The sequence below is a fragment of the Bubalus bubalis genome, chromosome 2 (genome assembly GCF_019923935.1).
Source record: "Bubalus bubalis isolate 160015118507 breed Murrah chromosome 2, NDDB_SH_1, whole genome shotgun sequence".
Taxonomy (NCBI): domain Eukaryota; kingdom Metazoa; phylum Chordata; class Mammalia; order Artiodactyla; family Bovidae; genus Bubalus; species Bubalus bubalis.
This window is the reverse complement of record NC_059158.1, coordinates 169134329-169152921: the sequence shown is the minus strand read 5'-3', so window position 1 is coordinate 169152921 and position 18593 is coordinate 169134329. Positions and strand designations below refer to the sequence as shown.

Sequence of the window (18593 nt, the reverse complement as noted above, 5' to 3'; positions counted from 1 at the left end):
ACACATGGTCATGGACTTCAGATGACCTTCTTTGTCTGATCAGTTAATTTAAGAACCAAAACCAGCAGGAAAGAAGACACAGAATAAGCCTTCTGAGGATGTAAAAAAGATTTCCAAAACTTTTATTGAGTGTTCCTGGGATGTTTGCTAGTTTAAGGATCGCATGTCTGTTTTAAGAGATTATTTTTGGAATCATAATGACTTTAACTGTGGTTGGTAAAAAAATATTTTTGTGCCCTGGAAGATATATTCATCTGAAGAGTATAAGAAGCTCTTTCTGTTTTGCTTAAATATTTTTCATTTTATAGAATTATATTTGTGGCAAAAATGAAATATTTAATTCTTTATATTTTAACATACACATTTCAAATAACAAAGAATCTGGACTTCACTGTGTAAGATACTCCCTTTCTCTGATACGGCATCTTTATTCTATTTAAGTTTTCAATTAAATTAATTTAATGAGTATGAGCAAACTCTGGGAGATGGTGAAGGACTGGGAAGCCTGGTATGCTGCAGTCCATGGAATGACAAAGAGTTAGACACAACTCTGCCACTGAATGACAGCAATTAAGTTTTCAAAAAGTTTATACACATCAAATGTGATATGCTACCTACATTTATAAGATATAGTTCCTAATTTCAATTCTTTCTTCTCTAACTTTAAAATTTAACTGTGATAACTTCCCATCTCCATCAACATTCCCAGTAAACAGAAGTAATCTATACTTACAGTAATATTGCTTTCAAGTCTATCTTCCAAAATTTGCTACTTAAAGTGAAAAAAAAAAAAAAAAGTAAGGAAAGAATTTGAAGAATTCCCAGAAATTGCAACAGGGTCCACTTCTGGGCTGATGAATAGCTCCTTGAGGAAAGTCAGCTCTCTTATTAATATAACATCTGGCTTGCATCTTGCATAAATAAAAACACCAGAGCAGGATAGAAATATCGGAAAAGGGAAGAAGGAGGAAGGAATGTGTGTTTTCTAGCATAATAATCTCTAACAGCCAAGAAATCTAATTAGAAGAAATGTCATCTCATGGGATTCTAGTCAAGAAAATTCCACAGGAGAAGGCAAAGCCTCAGGGGACCACAACAAAAACAGTGAATCAGGTAATTAAAAAAATAAAAAGGAAAAATGAAAACAGCATGCATTGACTGAAGGACCCCATTCAGGCCAAACGGTGACTATCAATGGCTTCTCTAGGGACTATTTATGATTTTAACCACAGAAATTCCATGGCTTGGCTAATATGTTTTAAAAAGCACTCTACTGTTCTCATCTGCATGATCGGATTTCTGTTTTTTCCCTTTGTGTATTTGTCAGTCTGTAACACACCTCATTAAAGATATAAACAGAAGCTAACTCTCATTCTATTACATGGATGAATGGAATGGTTCCTGTTCTATAGGAAACACCATTTCTGACAATTTTGTTAGAGGTCAGCTTAATATTAAAGTTGAACGTCAGTGACTTCCAAACTTAATCTCATTCGCTTTTTCCAGATCTGGAAACTGAAGCCGTGAATTGAGATTAAGTAATAACACTGACAAGTGTTGAGTAGTAAAAAATCAAATGATAAGAGAGTGCAAATATAAATATATAAAAATGAGGCTGAGGGCTTTTGGTGGTGCTTGTTCTTGTGTTAGAAATCTGTCAGCTACTTTGAATTTATCAAGGTATCCCTGGTGTTACCTTTTATCTACACTGCTCCATTGTATCTAGCAAGAAAGAGTGGAAAAGAAAAAGCCTGTTTCTGGTTTCTGTGCTGCTTAGTGAAATTTCCGTGACTCTGGAGACATAAACTGGCCACTTAGTAGAGTATACAAATAAATCTATCTAACAAAATAGATATATAAAAGGAAATATTGGGAAAGAAGAAATCATTAAAAATGAAAAGTAGAATCAATGACACAAAATATTTATTTCTCTAGGTTTCCTGAAATCAGACATCAGTGTTTATGCTGCTGAAGTTTTTTCTCTGCCCTCTTGCTAATCAGTTTTATTTTATTTATGATTTCATAAGAACTTTCATAAAATAGAAAGTCAATTAGCATTTTCAGTGATATATTGGCAATAAGTATCAGTTAGTTGAGTCCAGTTGCTCAGTCGTGTGTGACTCTTTGCAACCCATGGGCTGCAGCATGCCAGCCTTCCCTGTCCATCACCAACTCCTGGAGTTTTCTCAAACTCATGTCCATCCAGTCATCTCATTCTCTATTGTTCTCTTCTCCTCTTGCCTTCAATTTTTCCCAGCATCGTGGTCTTTTCTGATGAGTCATTTCTTTGCATCAGGTGGCCAAAGTTTTGGAGCTTTGGTTTCAGCAGCAGTCATTCCAATGGATGTTCAGGACTGATTTCCTTTAGGATTGACTGGTTTGATCTCCTTGCAGTCCAAGGGACTCTCAAGAGTCTTCTCCAACAATACAGCTCAAAAGCATCAATTCTTTGGTTCTCAGCTTTCTTTATGGTCCAACTCTCACATCCATACATGACTGCTGGAAAAACTATTGCTTTGACTAGACGGACCTTTGTCAGAAAAGTAATGTCTCTGCTTTTTAATATGCTGTCTAGATTGGTCATAGCTTTTCTTCCAAGGTGCAAGTGTCTTTTAATTTCATGGCTACAGTCACATCTGAAGTGATTTTGGAGCCCAAGAAAATAAATTCTGTCACTGTTTCCATTGTTTCCCCATCTATTTGCCATGATTTGATAGGACTGGATGCCATGATCTTAGGTTTTTGAATGTTGAGTTTTAAGCCATCTTTTTCACTCTCCTCTACACTACAGAAAAGTGATTTGAGTTATACATATACATTTATTCATTCATTTTTAGGTTCTTTTCTCTTATAGGTTATCACAGAATATTGGGTAGGGGCCCCTGTGCTATATTATTCATCTATCTAGTATGTAGTAGTGTTCTTGCCTGGAAAATCCCAGGGACGGCGGGGCCTGGTGGGCTGCCATCTATGGGGTTGCACAGAGTCGGACACGACTGAAGCAACTTAGCAGCAGCAGCAGTATGTAGTAGTGTTTGTGTTTTTATCCCAAGTTCCTGATTTATTCTTTCCCCCAGTGTTTCCCCTTCAGTAGCCATAAGTTTGCTTTTGATATCTGTAAGTCTGATTCTGTTTTGTAATTAAGTTCATTTGTATCTTTTTAAAAAATTAGATTCCACATGTGTATATTTGTTTTTTTCTGACATATCTAGCTTAGTATGATAATCTCTACATTCATCTGCTTTGATGCAAATGGCATTATTACATTCTTGTTTCTGGCTGACTAGTATTCCGCCTGCATACACCATAGCTTCTTTATCCATTACTCAGTCAATGGACATTTAGGTTGCTTTCATGTCTTGGTTATTGTAAACAGTGCTGCAATGAATATTGGGGTGTACACAGTCTTTCAAATTATGCTTTTCTCCAGATTTATGCCCAGGAGTGGGATTGCTGAGTCATATGGTAGTTCTATTTTTAGTTTTTAAAGGGATTTCCATATTGTTTTCTGTAGTGGTAATTATGTTAATGCTATTAGGTAATTATGTTAATGCTTGAGTTTCAGTATAAAGGAAAAAGATATATTACAAGATCAAAATGAAGTAAAAAAACTAGTTAATCCTAAATCTGGATTGAAAATAACAATATAAATTCAGGATATATGTTTATGATTTTTTTCCTATCTCAGTCCACCAAAAACACATGGAAATAATGGTCAATCTGTGGCTAGGAATACCCTGTTGAATCCAGACTGTGATGTCGAAATGTCATTTGTCACTTCAAGAAATAGGAACACCATGGAGAACAGCTGATTCCAGGTCTGGGACATGAAATGGCCAAGGTAAACCAGGAATTGTTCTTCATATCAGATTAAAGGGACACTGTTAAAGACTCTGGGTTGTGTCAGAAGTGGTTGGGAGCCAACCTGAAAGAGTCCCCCTTCCCTAACCTCCCAGCGAAATGGTGGAAAATTTGAGGCCAATAGGAAAGACAACTGCATTAACTTGAAAGAGAATACCTATGTTTAAATGTACATGAATTTTCAAAGTGAAACAAAACAAAACAATTCCTAGACAACCTTTGGAGGAAGTGAGGAATCACACTCAGCCTGAAAACTGGTAAATAAATAGAATGAATCAAGTGTTTATCTTCTTTTCTGTGTGAACTGTCCTCAGAGCAATCATTATGACAAATGGTTTATTTTTTACTCTAGATGATTATTGTCGAAGTAATAATGAAATTAGAGAATAACCATTTTGCTTCTCCTAATGTATTAATGGATGAAGATATGATCATGAGTGGCTATCCAAACCATCAGGTGAATGCATTTGAGTCAGTTCTAGTGAGGTGGATGAAACTGGAGCCTATTATACAGAATGAAGTAAGTCAGAAAGAAAAACACCAATACAGTATATTAATGCACATATATATGGAACTTAGAAAGATGATAACGAAGACTCTATGTGCAAGACAGCAAAAGAGACACAGATGTAAAGAACAGACTTTTGGACTCTGTGGGAGAAGGCAAGGGTGGGATGATTTGAGAGAATAGTGTTGAAACATGTACATTTCCATATGTGAAATAGATGACCAGTTCAGGTCTGACGCATGAAACAGGGCACTCAAAGTTTGTGCACTGGGATGACCCAGAGGGATGGGATAGGGATGGAGGTGGGAGAGGAGTTTGGGATGGGGGGACATGTGTACACCTGTGGCTGCTTCGTGTTGATGCATGGCAAAACCCACCACAATATTGTAAAGGAATTAGCCTCCAATTAAAATAAATTAATTTTAAAAAAATGGATGGAAATCTTGTTTTTGTTTATTTTTTACTGTGCATTTTAAATTGAAGTACAGTTAATTTACATGTTGTGTTAGTGTTAAGTGTACAGCAAAGTTATTCAGTTATACACATACATATATTCACTCTTTTAAAAATTATTTTCTCATATAGATTATCACAGAATATTGAGTAGAATTCCCTATGCTATACAGTAGGTACATATTAGGTAAACAGTACAGAGGTTCCTTAAAAAACTAAAAATAGAGTTACCATACAGCCCCAAAATCCCATTCCTTGGCATATTTTCAGGAAAAGAAAAACATAATTTGAAAGGATGCATACATTCCAATGTTCATTGCAACACTATTTACAATAACCAAGATGTGGAAACAAAGTAAACGTTCATTGACAGATGAATGGATAAAGATGTGGTGTATATACAATGGAATATTAGTCATCCATAAAAAGGATAAATTAATGCCATTTGCAGTAACATGGATGCACCTAGAGATTATCATAGTAAGAGATGTAAGTCAAAGAAAACAAATACTCATACATGATATCATATGATACCACTCATACATGAAATATAATTAAAAAAAAGATACTTCTGATCTTATTTACAAAATAGAAACAGACTTACAGATATAAAAAACAAACTTATGGTTACTAAAAGGGAAACATCAAGGGGAGGGATAAATCAGGAGCTTTGGATGAATGCATGCATACTACTAAGTATAAGATAGTTGACCAACAGGGACTGTTTTCCATAGTGGCTATACCATTTTACACTCCCACCAACAATGTAAGGGTTTCCTTTTCTCCACACTATCTCCAGCATTTATTAGATGGAAATTTTTATAATGGACGAATAAAGCTTACAATACCTGAACACACTGATTACTTGATCTTTAAAAATATCTTGGAAAAGTGTGTGATGACAATATTTAAACAAAACACAGATTCAAACAGTAAAATCCAGAGCTTGGGAATTCTATAAGACAAAAACTTGGTGTCCTCAAATAATAAATTGCAAACAGGACAAAGAAAGAGGGAGAAACTGATAGACCTGAGAGAGACTTATAAGGCATGTCAACCAAATGCCATGTGAGAAAGTTTTTTATTTTATCTGAATTCAAAAGTATGAATTGTAAAAACATTTATGTGACAATATTTATAAGATATTTGGGGGAAATTTGAACACTATCTGAGTATTTGAGGATGTTACAAGTTTATTGACAGTAATTTTATGTTTGAAAATGACATATTTATGATTAAAAAAGAGTTGCTCTTATCTTTCTATAGGTGTTTTCCTAAATGCTTACAGATGAAATGATATGGTGTCTTGTATTTGCTTCTAAATATTCTGGGCATGTAGGGGACATGGGTGGGGGTTATAAATATAACAGCCTTGATAATGTGTTGAAAATGATTGAAACTGATTATTTAAATTAATGTTTGAGATTTTCCCCTTAAAGTATGTTTATGACACTCAGGGCCTATTTTAAAATTGTGACTTTAGGTTTGACTTGTGTGCCTCTATAGTACAAAGCCTTTTAGGGATTATTTGATTTATGATTATGTTGCTGGGTGTCTCTGTTTCTGGTATAATTTATCAACCATGCTAATGACCTCCAAGAATCAGAATCTGTAATTAAAAGAAACCATTAACGTTAGCCACAGGGGTAGATGGATGTTTTTTAGACGCAAGCTTGAATTTGAGAACAACCAAAAGTGCCACATACAAGCAATTTTTAAATGTATCCATCTTTCATAAGTCAAAAATGATTGACATCTGAAATTATGCTTTTAAAGTGTATACTTCACTTTCATAAGCTTCCCTCGTAGTTCAGTTGGTAAAGAATCTACCTGTAATACAGGATACTTGGGTCATGGATCACTAGTGAATAAACATGTGCCAACTTATTTTAAGCAGTGATCTAAATTTTGTGGAATAGCTATAGTCATATTTCTCTTGGCAAAGTAAAACAATTGAAAGGGATTCTGTTTCAATTCCCATACAAATTAACCTCTACCTATTCAGTTCAGTTCAGTTCAGTCACTCAGTTGTGTCCGACTCTTTGTGACCCCATGAATGGCAGCACACCAGGCCTCCCTGTCCATTACCAACTCCCGGAGTTCACCCAAACTCATGTGCATCGAGTCGGTGATGCCATCCCGCCGTCTCATCCTCTGTCATCCCCTTCTCCTCCTGCCCCAATCCCTCCCAGCATCAGAATCTTTTCCAATGAATCAACTCTTCGCATGAGGTGGCCAGAGTACTGGAGTTTCAGCTTTAGCACCAGTCCTTCCAATGAACACCCAGGACTGGTCTCCTTTAGGATGGACTAATTGGGTCTCCTTGTAGTCCAAGGGACTCTCAAGAGTCTTCTCCAACACCACAGTTCAAAAGCATCAATTCTTCGGCACTCAGCTTTCTTCACAGTCCAACTCTCACATCTATACACGACCACTGGAAAAACCATAGCCTTGACTAAACGGACCTTTGTTGGCAAAGTAATATCTCTGCTTTTCAATATGCTTTCTAGGTTGGTCATAACTTTCCTTCCAAGGATTAAGCATATTTTAATTTCATGGCTGCAATCACTATCTGCAGTGATTTTGGAGCCCCCAAAAATAAAGTCTGACACTGTTTTCACTGTTTCCCCATCTATTTTCCATGAAGTGATGGGACCAGATGCCATGATTTTAATTTTCTGAATGTTGAGCTTTAAGCCAACTTTTTCACTCTCCTCTTTCATTTTCATCAAGAGACTTTTTAGTTCCTCTTCACTTTCTGCCATAAGGGTGGTGTCATCTTCATATCTGAGGTTATTGATATTTCTCCCAGCAATCTTGATTCCAGCTTGTGGTTCTTCCAGTCCAGTGTTTCACATGATGTACTCTGCATAGAAGTTTAATAAGCAGGGTGACAATATACAGCCTTGATGTACTCCTTTTCCTATTTGGAACCAGTCTGTTGTTGTCCAGTTCTAACTATTGCTTCCTGACCTGCATATAGGTTTCTCAAGAGGCAGGTCAGGTGGTCTGGTATTTCCATCTCTTTCAGAATTGTCCACAGTTTATTGTTATCCACACAGTCAAAGGCTTTGGCATAGTCAATACAGCAGAAATAGATGTTTTTCTGGAGCTCTCATGCTTTTTCGATGATCCAGAGGATGTTGGCAAACCCAGAGTCTAAAATAGTTGCCATTATGGACTAAGGAGGATTGTCATCATCCCAGTTATTTACAGCATCACTAGAAATTTTGAATCTTCTGCTTAAGATGAGAGTAAAAGTCACTCAGTCATGTCCAACTCTTTGTGATCCCATGGACTCTACAGTCCATGGAATTCTCCAGGCCAGAATACTGGGGTGAGTAGCCTTTCCCTTCTCCACTGGGTCTTCCCTTCCCAGGAATTGAACCAGGATCTCCTGCATTGCAGGCAGATTCTTTACCAAATAAGCTATCAGGGAAGTCCTCTGCTTAAGAAGATATCTCTTAAAACAGTCACAACCTCCCTGCCTCCAATCAGTCAGCATATGCACATGCTTTCCCACCTTGGGAAGTAATGTGTGACAAGCTTTTAAAAATTAACTTGTACTTTATCGAGTGGCATGTACATGCATTTTAGCATGTCCAAAAGGACTAAAAAATTTTAGCAAAACCCAGTGGTTTTCCTCCCTGTACTTCCTATAAATAAGTGCTTGCCCAACAAAGACCACCAGGAACACATTCGTGGTTGATAGAGTTGGTTTATTATTTATTGTGTTGATGGAAACCCCACACTGTGGGGAACTGTGGGAAGTCCCAGCAAGAAGGTGTTAATTAAACTTATAGGATTTGAGCTTGTATTAAATGATTTGAGGTAAGGTTTAAGGAAGTGGGTTTGGTTCTGGATTGGACGCTGTCTGCAAGCATAGGTGATTCTATGGCTATCATCATAAATTTTATCTTGAAGAGTGAAGCTGAAGTTGATTGATAAAGGGACATTAATGACTCATATTAAGCAGGAAGCAGGAAGATGGTCATTTTGTGGCTTGAACAACCCTCATGTCTTCTCTGTGTTCAATTGTGATAATGGAGAGTTCTTCTTTTTGTTTGGATCTCTCACAGGCATAGAACAGCCTGGTTGGACATTGATGCTCTGTAAAGTTTATGTTCAAGGGGAGGATATCATGCCGCCAGCTCCAAGTTCTCCTTTCTTTCTCTCTCCTTACTGCCTCAAGTCCCTCTCTTTTACTCTCTGTTGGAATATGGAGATGTCCATCTAGATTGTATGTACATGGAATCTCATACTGATTTCCTTTTATGCTAACGCTTTTACATTGCCACTACACCTCTGCATCTCTTTACCCCTTTCCTAATAGATTGATTGCAGAGTTCCAAAGAATATCACGGAGAGATAAGAAAGCTTTCCTCAGTGATCAATTCAAAGAAATAGAAGAAAACAATAGAATGGGACAGACTAGAGTTCTCCTCATGAAAATTAGTGATACCAGGGGAACATTTCATGCAAAGCTGGGCACAATAAAGGACAGCAATGGTATGGACCTAACAGAAGCAGAGGGTATTAAGAAGAGGTGGCAAGAATACACAGAAGAACTATATAAAACAGCTCTTCATGACCCAGATAACCACAATGGTGTGATCACCCACCTAGAGCCAGACATCCTGGAATGTGAAGTCAAGTGGGCCTTAGGAAGCATCACTACAAACAAAGCTAGTGGAGGTGATGGAATTCCAGTTGAACTATTTCAAATCCTAAAAGATGATGCTGTGAAAGTGCTGCACTCAATATGCCAGCAAATTTGCAAAACTCAGCAGTGGCCGCAGGACTGGAAAAGGTCAGTTTTCATTCCAATCCCAAAGAAAGCCAATGCCAAAGAATGTTCAAACTACTGCACAATTGCACTCATCTCACATGCTAGCAAAGGAATGCTCAAAATTCTCCAAGCCAGGCTTCAGCAGTATGTGAACCGTGAACTTCCAGATGTTCAAGCTGGTTTTAGAAAAGGCAGAGGAACCAGAGATCATGTTGCCAACATCTGTTGATTCATCAAAAAAAGCAAGAGAGTTCCAGAAAAACATCTACTTCTGCCTTATTGACTATGTCAAAACCTTTGACTATGTAGATCAAAACAAACTTTGGAAAATTCTTAAAGAGGTAGGAAGAGCAGACCACCTGACCTGCCTACTGAGAAATCTGTATGCAGGTCAAGATGTAACACTTAGAACTGGACATAGAAAACAGACTGGTTCCAAATCGGGAGAGGAGTACATCAAGGTTGTATATTGTTACTCTATTTATTTAACTTACATGCAGAAAACATCGTGCAAAATCCTGGGCTGGTTGAAGCACAAGCTGGAATCAAGATTGCCAGGAGAAATATCAATAACTTCACATATGCAGACGGCACTATCCTTACGGAAAAAATTAAGAACTAAAGAGCCTCTTGATGAAAGTGAAAGAGGAGAGTGAAAAAGTTGGCTTAAAACTCGACATTCAGAAAGCTAAGATCATGGCATCTGGCCCCATAACTTCATGGCAAATAGATGGGGAAGCAATGGAAACAGTGACAGACTTTATTTTTGGGGGCTCCAAAATCACAGCAGATAGAGACTTCAGCCATGAAATTAAAAGATGCTTGCCCTTGGAAGAAAAACTATGACCAACCTAGACAGCATATTAAAAAAACAGAGACATTACTTTTCCAACAAAGGTCTGTCCAGTCAAAGCTATGGTTTTTCCAGTAGTCATGTATGGATGTGATAGTTAGACTATAAGGAAAGCTGAGCACTGAAGAATTGATGCTTTTGAACTTTGGTGTTGGAGAAGACTCTTGCATGTCCCTTGGACTGCAAGGAGATCCAACCAGTCCACTCTAAAGGAGATCAGTCCTGGGTGTTCATTGGTAGGGCTGGTTTTGAAGCTGAAACTCCAATACTTTGGCCACCTGATGTGAAGAGCTGTCTCATTTGAAAATACCATGATGCTGGGAAAGATTGAGGGCAGGAGGAGAAGGGGACGACAGAGGATGAGATGGTTGGATGGCATCACCAACTCAGTGGACATGGGTTTGGGTGGACTCTGGGAGTTGGTGATGGACAGGGAGGCCTGGTGTGCTGTGGTTCATGGGTTCGCCAAGAGTTGGAGACAACTGAGCAACTGAACTGAATTGAGCACTGAAGAATTGATACTTTTGAACTGTGGTGTTGGAGAAGACTCTTGAGAGTTCCTTGGACTGCAAGGAGATCAAACCAGTTCATCCTAAAGGAAATTAGTCCTGAATATTTATTGGAAGGACTGATGCTGAAGCTGAAACTCCAATACTTTGGCCACCTGATGTGAAGAACTGACTTGCTGGAAAAGATCCTGATGCTGGGAAAGATTGAATGCAGGAGGAGAAGGGGACAACAGAAGATGAGATGGTTGGATGTCCATCACTTGATGGACATGAATTTGAGCAAGCTCTGGAGTTGTTGATGGACAGGAAATCCTGATGTGCTGCAGTCCATTTGGTCACAAAGAGTTGAACATGACTCATATGCAGAGTACATCATGAGAAACGCTGGACTGGAAGAAACACAAGCTGGAATCAAGATTGCCCGGAAAAATATCAATAACCTCATATCTGCAGATGACACCACCCTTATGGCAGAAAGTGAAGAGGAATTAAAAAGCCTCCTGATGAAAGTGAAAGTGGAGAGTGAAAAAGTTGGCTTAATGTGCAACATTCAGAAAACAAAGATCATGGCATCCAGTCCCATCACTTCATGGGAAATAGATGGGGAAACAGTGGAAACAGTGTCAGACTTTATTTTTCTGGGCTCCAAAATCACTACAGATGGTGACTGCAGCCATGAAATTAAAAGACCCTTACTCCTTGGAAGGAAAGTTATAACCAACCTAGAGAGCATATTCAAAAGCAAAGACATTACTTTGCCAACAAAGGTTCGTCTAGTCAAGGCTATGGTTTTTCCAGTGGTCATGTATAGATGTGAGAGTTGGACTGTGAAGAAGGCTGAGCACTGAAGAATTGATGCTTTTGAACTGTGGTGTTGGAGAAGACTCTTGAGAGTCCCTTGGACTGCAAGGAGATCCAACCAGTCCATTCTGAAGGAGATCAGCCCTGGGATTTCTTTGGAAGGACTGGTGCTAAAGCTGAAACTCCAGTACTTTGGCCACCTCATGTGAAGAGTTGACTCATTGGAAAAGACTCTGATGCTGGGAGGGATTGGGGGCAGGAGGAGAAGGGGATGACAGAGGATGAGATGGCTGGATGGCATCACTGATTCGATGGATGTGAGTCTGAGTGAACTCCAGGAGTTGGTGATGGACAGGGAGGCCTGGCGTGCTTCGATTCATGGGGTCGCAAAGAGTCGGACACGACTGAGCGACTGATCTGAACGACTGAACTGACTGAATAGATTGATAGTTTTTAGTTACATGAGTATCTAGTGCTTCTTTGATGCTTTTGAAAATATTATTCACAGTTGAACATCCAGCGGTCTATGATGTTTCCTTCTTTTGTTTCTATCTTCGTTGAGACTGAAGTAGTTGCTTTGATTTTGGCTATCTTTGTGCTTCTTGTTAATTCTTCAGACCTCCTTAAAGCTCCACAGGCAATTTTCCAAAAGTTCAATAAGATCAACTGATCTACCCAGCCTTTTTCTCTCCCAAAGACTTCTTTGTTCTCTCTGGGCCGGTTTTGCTCCAAGTTTTCTATACGCTGTCTTTGTGTTCCTTCTTCTCTGAATTATTGTCCTTGGCATTTGCTAATCTGGAGTTTGATGCTCTGTTTTCTGGAGGGTAGGCCTTCCACATTCTTGGTTTACTCACTTGGTCTGGAGCATATCCTCCAATAATTTGATCAGATTAAAGATGGTATCACCACAGAAGGCCTGGGGTGGACAGCCCTCCACATGTCTGTTTCCCATGTCACATTGGTCCAGGGATATCTACATCTGGAGTACAGTCATCTCCTTGAGATCTCCGTCCCCCACTATTTTGAAGATGTTTCTCACTTCTCTCCTGGGTAATATCTTTTCTGTTATGAATCTCTCATCATCTCCTTTTCTTGATCTACTCCCTCTTAAAGCAGAAATCATCTTCCAGTAGCCCCTTTAGCAAGAATGCAATGGAAGTAAATGTGTTGGGAGCTTGCATTAAGAAAATATCCTTTAAACTTCCCTGGCAGGTGATAGATAGCTTGAGTATAGAATACACAGTTGGAATTTTCTTTGGCATTGTAGAGTCATGATTTCATTGTTTTGTTGTTCCTTTTGTTGTTATTGAGGAGCCTAAAGTCATTCAAATTCCTGATTCTTTGTACAAATGTACTTTCCTATCTAGAAAATCATAGAATATAATAATAAAGAAAAAGATTGAAATAAGCGAGAATTACCACAGTGTGACACAGAAATACAAGATGAGCAAATGCTGGTGAATAAAATGCACTGATAGACTTGCTCCATGTAGGGTTGTCACAAAACTTCAATTTGTCTAAAAAAAAAAAAATGCACCATCTGCAAACTGCAGTAAAGTGAAGTGCAAAAAAAGAGGTTTGCCTGCACTTTGAGGTGCAGATCTAAGGGAAGTGTGTGTGTGACATAGTTCTCAAAGATCCGTCAGAATTGTCCAAGCCAGGCTTCAACAGTATGTGAACCAAGAAATTCCAGATGTTCAAGCTGAATTTAGAAAAGGCAGAGGAACCAGAGATCAAATTGACAACATCTGTTGGATCATAGAAAAAGCAAGAGAGTTCCAGAAAAACATCTATTTCTGCTTCATTGACTGCACTTTTAAAGCTTTTGACTGTGTGGGTCACAACAAACTGTGGAAAATTCTTACAGATGGGAATACCATACCACCTTACCTGCCTCTTGAGAAACCGGTATGCAGGTCAAGAAGCAACAGTTAGAACTGGACATGGAACAACGGACTGGTTCCAAATCGGGAAAGGAGTATGTCAAGGCTGTATATTGTCATCATGATTATTTAACTTCTATGCAGAGTGTATCATATGAAATGCCAGATTGGATGAAGCACAAATTGGAATCAAGACTGCCAGGAGAAATATCAATAATCTCAGATATGCAGATGACACCACCCTAATGGAAGAAAGTGACGAGAACTAAACAGCCTCTTGTTGAAGGTGAAAATGTAGAGTTAAAAAGCTGGCTTAAAACAACATTCAAAAAACGAAGATCATGGCATCCAGTCACATCACTTCATGGCAAATAGATAGGGAAACAAGGGAAACAGTGACAGACTTTCTTTTCTTAGGCTCCAAAATCACTGCAGACTGGGACTGCAACCTTGAAATTAAAAGACAATTGCCTCTTGGAAGAAAACCTATGACAAACCTAGACAGTGCATTGAAAAGCAAAGACATTACTTTGCCAACAAATGTCAGTCTAGTCAAAGCTATGGTGCTTCCAGGAGTCATGTATGGATGTGAGAGTTGGAACATAAAGAAGGCTGAGTGCTGAAGAATTGCTGCTTTTGAACTGTGGTGTTAGGGAAGACTCTTGAGAGTCCCTTCAAATGCAAGGAGACCAAACCAGTCAATCCTAAAGGATTCAATCCTGAATATTCATTGGAGGGATTGACGCTGAGGCTGAAGCTCCAATAGTTTGACCTCCTGATGTGAAAATTGACAAAAAGACTCTGATGCTGGGAAAGATTGAAGGTAGGAGGAAAAAGGGACAACAGAGGATGAGATGGTTGGATGACATCACTGACTCAATGGACATGAGTTTGAGCAAGCTCCAGGAGATGTTGAAGGACAGGGAAGCCTGGCATGCTGCAGTCCATGGGGTCGCAAAGAGTCAGACATAACTGAGCAACTAAACAACAACAAAAGGCACTGATAGACTCGCTCCACATAGGCTTGCCGCAAGCCTTTGATTTGTGTTGAAAAAATGCAGCATTTGAAAAGTGCAATAAAGCAAAGTCCAATAAAGTTAGGTCTGCCTGTATTTTGAGGTGCAGATCTAAGTTGGCAAGTGTGTGTTTGACATAGTTTTCAAAAATCCATCGGATTTTTTTTCAATCTAAGAAATGTAAGAATAATTAAGAATGGTAATAGCATTTTAAACTAAGGATCCCCTGGAGAAGGGAAAGGCTACCTATTCCAGTATTCTGGCCTGGAGAATTCCATGGACTATATAATCCATGGGGTCACAAAGAGTTGGACATGGCTGAGCGACTTTTACTTCACTTTACTTCATTTCACTCCAGATCACTAATACAGATGGACCCTCCTGTGTGGTTCTTAACACAAACTTGACAAGGAACTTGTCCATCACTCACAGTGTTGCACTTTACTTCTCAGGACAGAAAGTGTTAGTCGTTCAGTTGTGTCTGAGTCTTTGCGATCCCATGAACTGTAGCTTGACAGGCTCCTCTTTCCATGGAGTTCTCCAGACAGGAATACTGGAGTGGGTTGGAGATAGAACCCAGGCCTCCTGCATTGCATGCACTTTTTTACCATCTGAGTCAGGACAGAATATCAGACCAAAAGGGACATCACCATCTTTGTCAAATGACTTCACTATATCTGATTGCAAAGCCAGAGAGTCAGCCTCTATAAGTTGCTGAAAATGCCTCCCTTGCTTAACCAGTTCACCCAGGACTCCCAAGGACTTCCCTGGTAGCTCAGATGGTAAAGCGTCTGCCTACAATGCAGGAGACCCAGGTTCGATCCCTGGGTTGGTAAGATCCCTTGGAGAAGGAAAGGACAACCCACTTCAGTACTATTGCCTAGAATATCCCATGGATGGAGGAGCCTGGTAGGCTATAGCCCATGGGGTTGCAAAGAGCTGGACATGACTGAGCGACTTCACTTGGACTCTCAAAGAGTCACTCAACTGATTAATGTCTCACAAGTACAGACCAGACATGAAGTAAGGGAAGAAGCAAAGGTTGTTAGCTCAGGGTGAGAGAAAGCTGCAGGCAAAGGGGATGTCCCCACAAGAAGGCCACTTACCCTTCTGGCAGGGGTTAATGCTGGCACCACATTGGTGGAGACCAAAAGTTTCCACTGGAGGTGACTGCAAGTGATGTGGATCCCACTGAGTTGGGGGCCTTCCTGCCTGCCCTGTATCATAAGATGCAAGTTCCTTATCTCATTAGCAAAGGGAAGGCCAGGCTGGAGCGTCCAGTCCACATGAAAGAATCGCACCATTGTCAACTTCACATGAGTTAACTTGGCCGACAAAGAACCTCAGGCTAAGCTGATGGAAGCTATTAGGACCAATTACAATTACAGATATGATGAAATCCGCCATCCCTCGGGAAGCAACATCCTGGGTCCAAAGTTGGTGGCTTGCATTGCCAAGCTAGAAGAGGCAAAGGCCGAAGAACTGGCCATCAAATTGAGAAGTGTACACTATTGAGTTTTCTGTACCAAAAAAGTAAAAAAAAAAAATCCTTCACAATAAAAAAGAAGAATGAATTACGATCATATGAAAGGCAAAACAAACAGGGAATGTTTGGAATGGCTGAACCCCAGAATCTGAGGAACCAGGAAGAAAATACATTTATTGGGCAAGAATCATGAGTTCATCACAATGCATAATGTAAAAATGACCTTGTAGATGTTATTATCTCCATATTAAAAGTGGGGAAACAGGCCCAGAGGAATTATCTAACTTATTCAAGGTTTCTAAGCTGGTAAAATGAAAAGAGGTGATTCAAGCCCAGGTTTGTTGAGTTTCCAGTTCATTATTTCCACTATACCTCAAAACTGTCCTAGACAAAAGAAGATGGTATTTTACTATGTGGTATAAATTCCACTAAGGCCTAGTAGCGGAAATGAAATCCTTCATATATAACTGAATCCATACCCCTTAAAACTGAAAACAGTAGAATTAACCAATTTAAAAAAGTATTAATTTAATTGAATATATTAATTAATATCCATGGAGAATTTGATATGGGTGACAGATAACATAATGGAGATTATTGTTCCTACTTTTTAATATGCATTCAAAATGCAAGATACAAATACAAAAGATAGGTGTATATCTCATTTATATTGATAATAACCACATATTGAACTTTATAAGTTATATCAACATAACTAAAAATACTAGATACAAAAAGAATATGCAAGTTCCTGTATGAAAGGAAGTCCTTTATACGTAAACCAAAATTAAATTTCAAAGTTATATTTAGGTTACAATAATTTAAATATGTATTTTTTGAATTCTTGGTTTACTTAAGATAAATGATGCAATTATGGGGGGGGGTATGGTATATCTGAATACCTTTCTTTTCCTTCAGCCTTTGAAAGTAGTTTCTAAAATAGATAAAATGAAAACTTTAAAAAGAAATCATGGGTATAGCTGATATGATGAAATAGGACTGGTCACATATTAGATAATGTATAATTTTACTTGAATGTGTTGATTATATATTGTGGGACAGTTTTCACTTGTCTGAACAAACATGTTTTGTCTTTAGTTTGTGCACACAATGGTAGAAAGCATAAAGCCATGCTTGATCCCAGTTGGCTTGTAACTACTATTTTCATTTCAAGAAGGCTATGTTTTTACATTCTTGGTTCTGAAGCCAGCACAAATTATGCCCCCTGTGATTAAAAGATGATATTGGCTATCCTTCTCTCAGCCTTGGGGCCACCTTGTCTGGGCCAGATAAGCGTGAGACAAAGCTGACACTGACTCTCTTTTTATTTTCACCTTTAGCAGCAGACTTCATGTTCTCAGGAGAAAAGTGGCAATTTGTCTCCCCACTAAGTTAAAGGATGATTAGAGATTTCACCATTTCTTTATTTAAATACTCTTGAAATTTTCATTAGGGAGTTCCTATGGTTTCAGATTAAATGGGCTATGATGGTTTTTACTCTTTTTTTGGTGTATTAATTATCTAGGACTGCCATTACAAATACCATAGGCTGGGTGGCTAGAACAATAGAAATATACTTTCTAACAGTTCTGAAGAGTGGAAGTCCATGAGCAAAGTGTTTTCAGTTCAGCCGCTCAGTCGTGCCCAACTCTTTGCGACCCCGTGGACTTCAGCACGCCAGGCTTTCCTGTCCATTACCAACTCCCAGAGCTTATTGAAACTCATGTCCAAAGAGTTGGTGATGCCATCCAACCAATGGTTGGATGAGATGATGCCATCTCATCCTCTGTCGTCCCCTTCTCTTCCTGCCTTCAATCTTTCCCAGCATCAGGGTCTTTTCAAATGAGTCAGTTCTTCGCATTAGGCAGCCAAATTATTGGAGTTTCTGCTTCAGCATCAGTCCATCCAATGAATATTCATGACTGATTTCCTTTAAGATGGACTGGTTGGATCTTCTTGCAGTCCAAGGGACTCTCAAGAGTCTTTTCCAGCATCACAGTTCAAAAGCAAAGAACTAAAGAGCCTCTTGAGGAAAATGAAAGAGGAGAATGAAAAAGTTGGCTTAAAACCCAACATTCAGAAAACTAAGATCATGGCATCTGATCCCATCACTTCATGGCAAATAGATGGGGAAACAATGGAAACAGTGACAGACTTTATTTTTGGGGCTCCAAAATTACTGCAGATGGTGACTGCAGCCATGAAATTAAAAGATGCTTGCTCCTTCAAAGAAAAGCTATGACCAACCTAGACAGCATATTAAAAAGCAGAGACATTACTTTGCTGACAAAGATCCATCTAGTCAAAGCTATGGTTTTTCCAGTGGTCATGTATGGATGTGAGTGTTGGACTAAATAGAAAGCTGAGCAAGGTGTAAGCAGGTTTATTTTCTTTTTTAAAAAATATACATTTATTTATTTTAATTGGAGGCTAA

The 18593-nt window shown here is 38.8% G+C and overlaps 1 long non-coding RNA gene and 1 pseudogene across 1 annotated transcript; both read left to right on the top strand.

The window, feature by feature from the left end:
- The first annotated feature begins 658 nt into the window (after positions 1–658).
- On the top strand, positions 659–4430 carry LOC123328596. Its single transcript, XR_006543520.1, has 3 exons — positions 659–1113; positions 3689–3841; positions 4214–4430. It is a non-coding gene; the product is annotated as an uncharacterized LOC123328596 (long non-coding RNA).
- Positions 4431–6404: 1974 nt separating this feature from the next.
- LOC102392376 lies at positions 6405–16516 on the top strand (annotated as a pseudogene).
- Positions 16517–18593: the final 2077 nt, after the last annotated feature.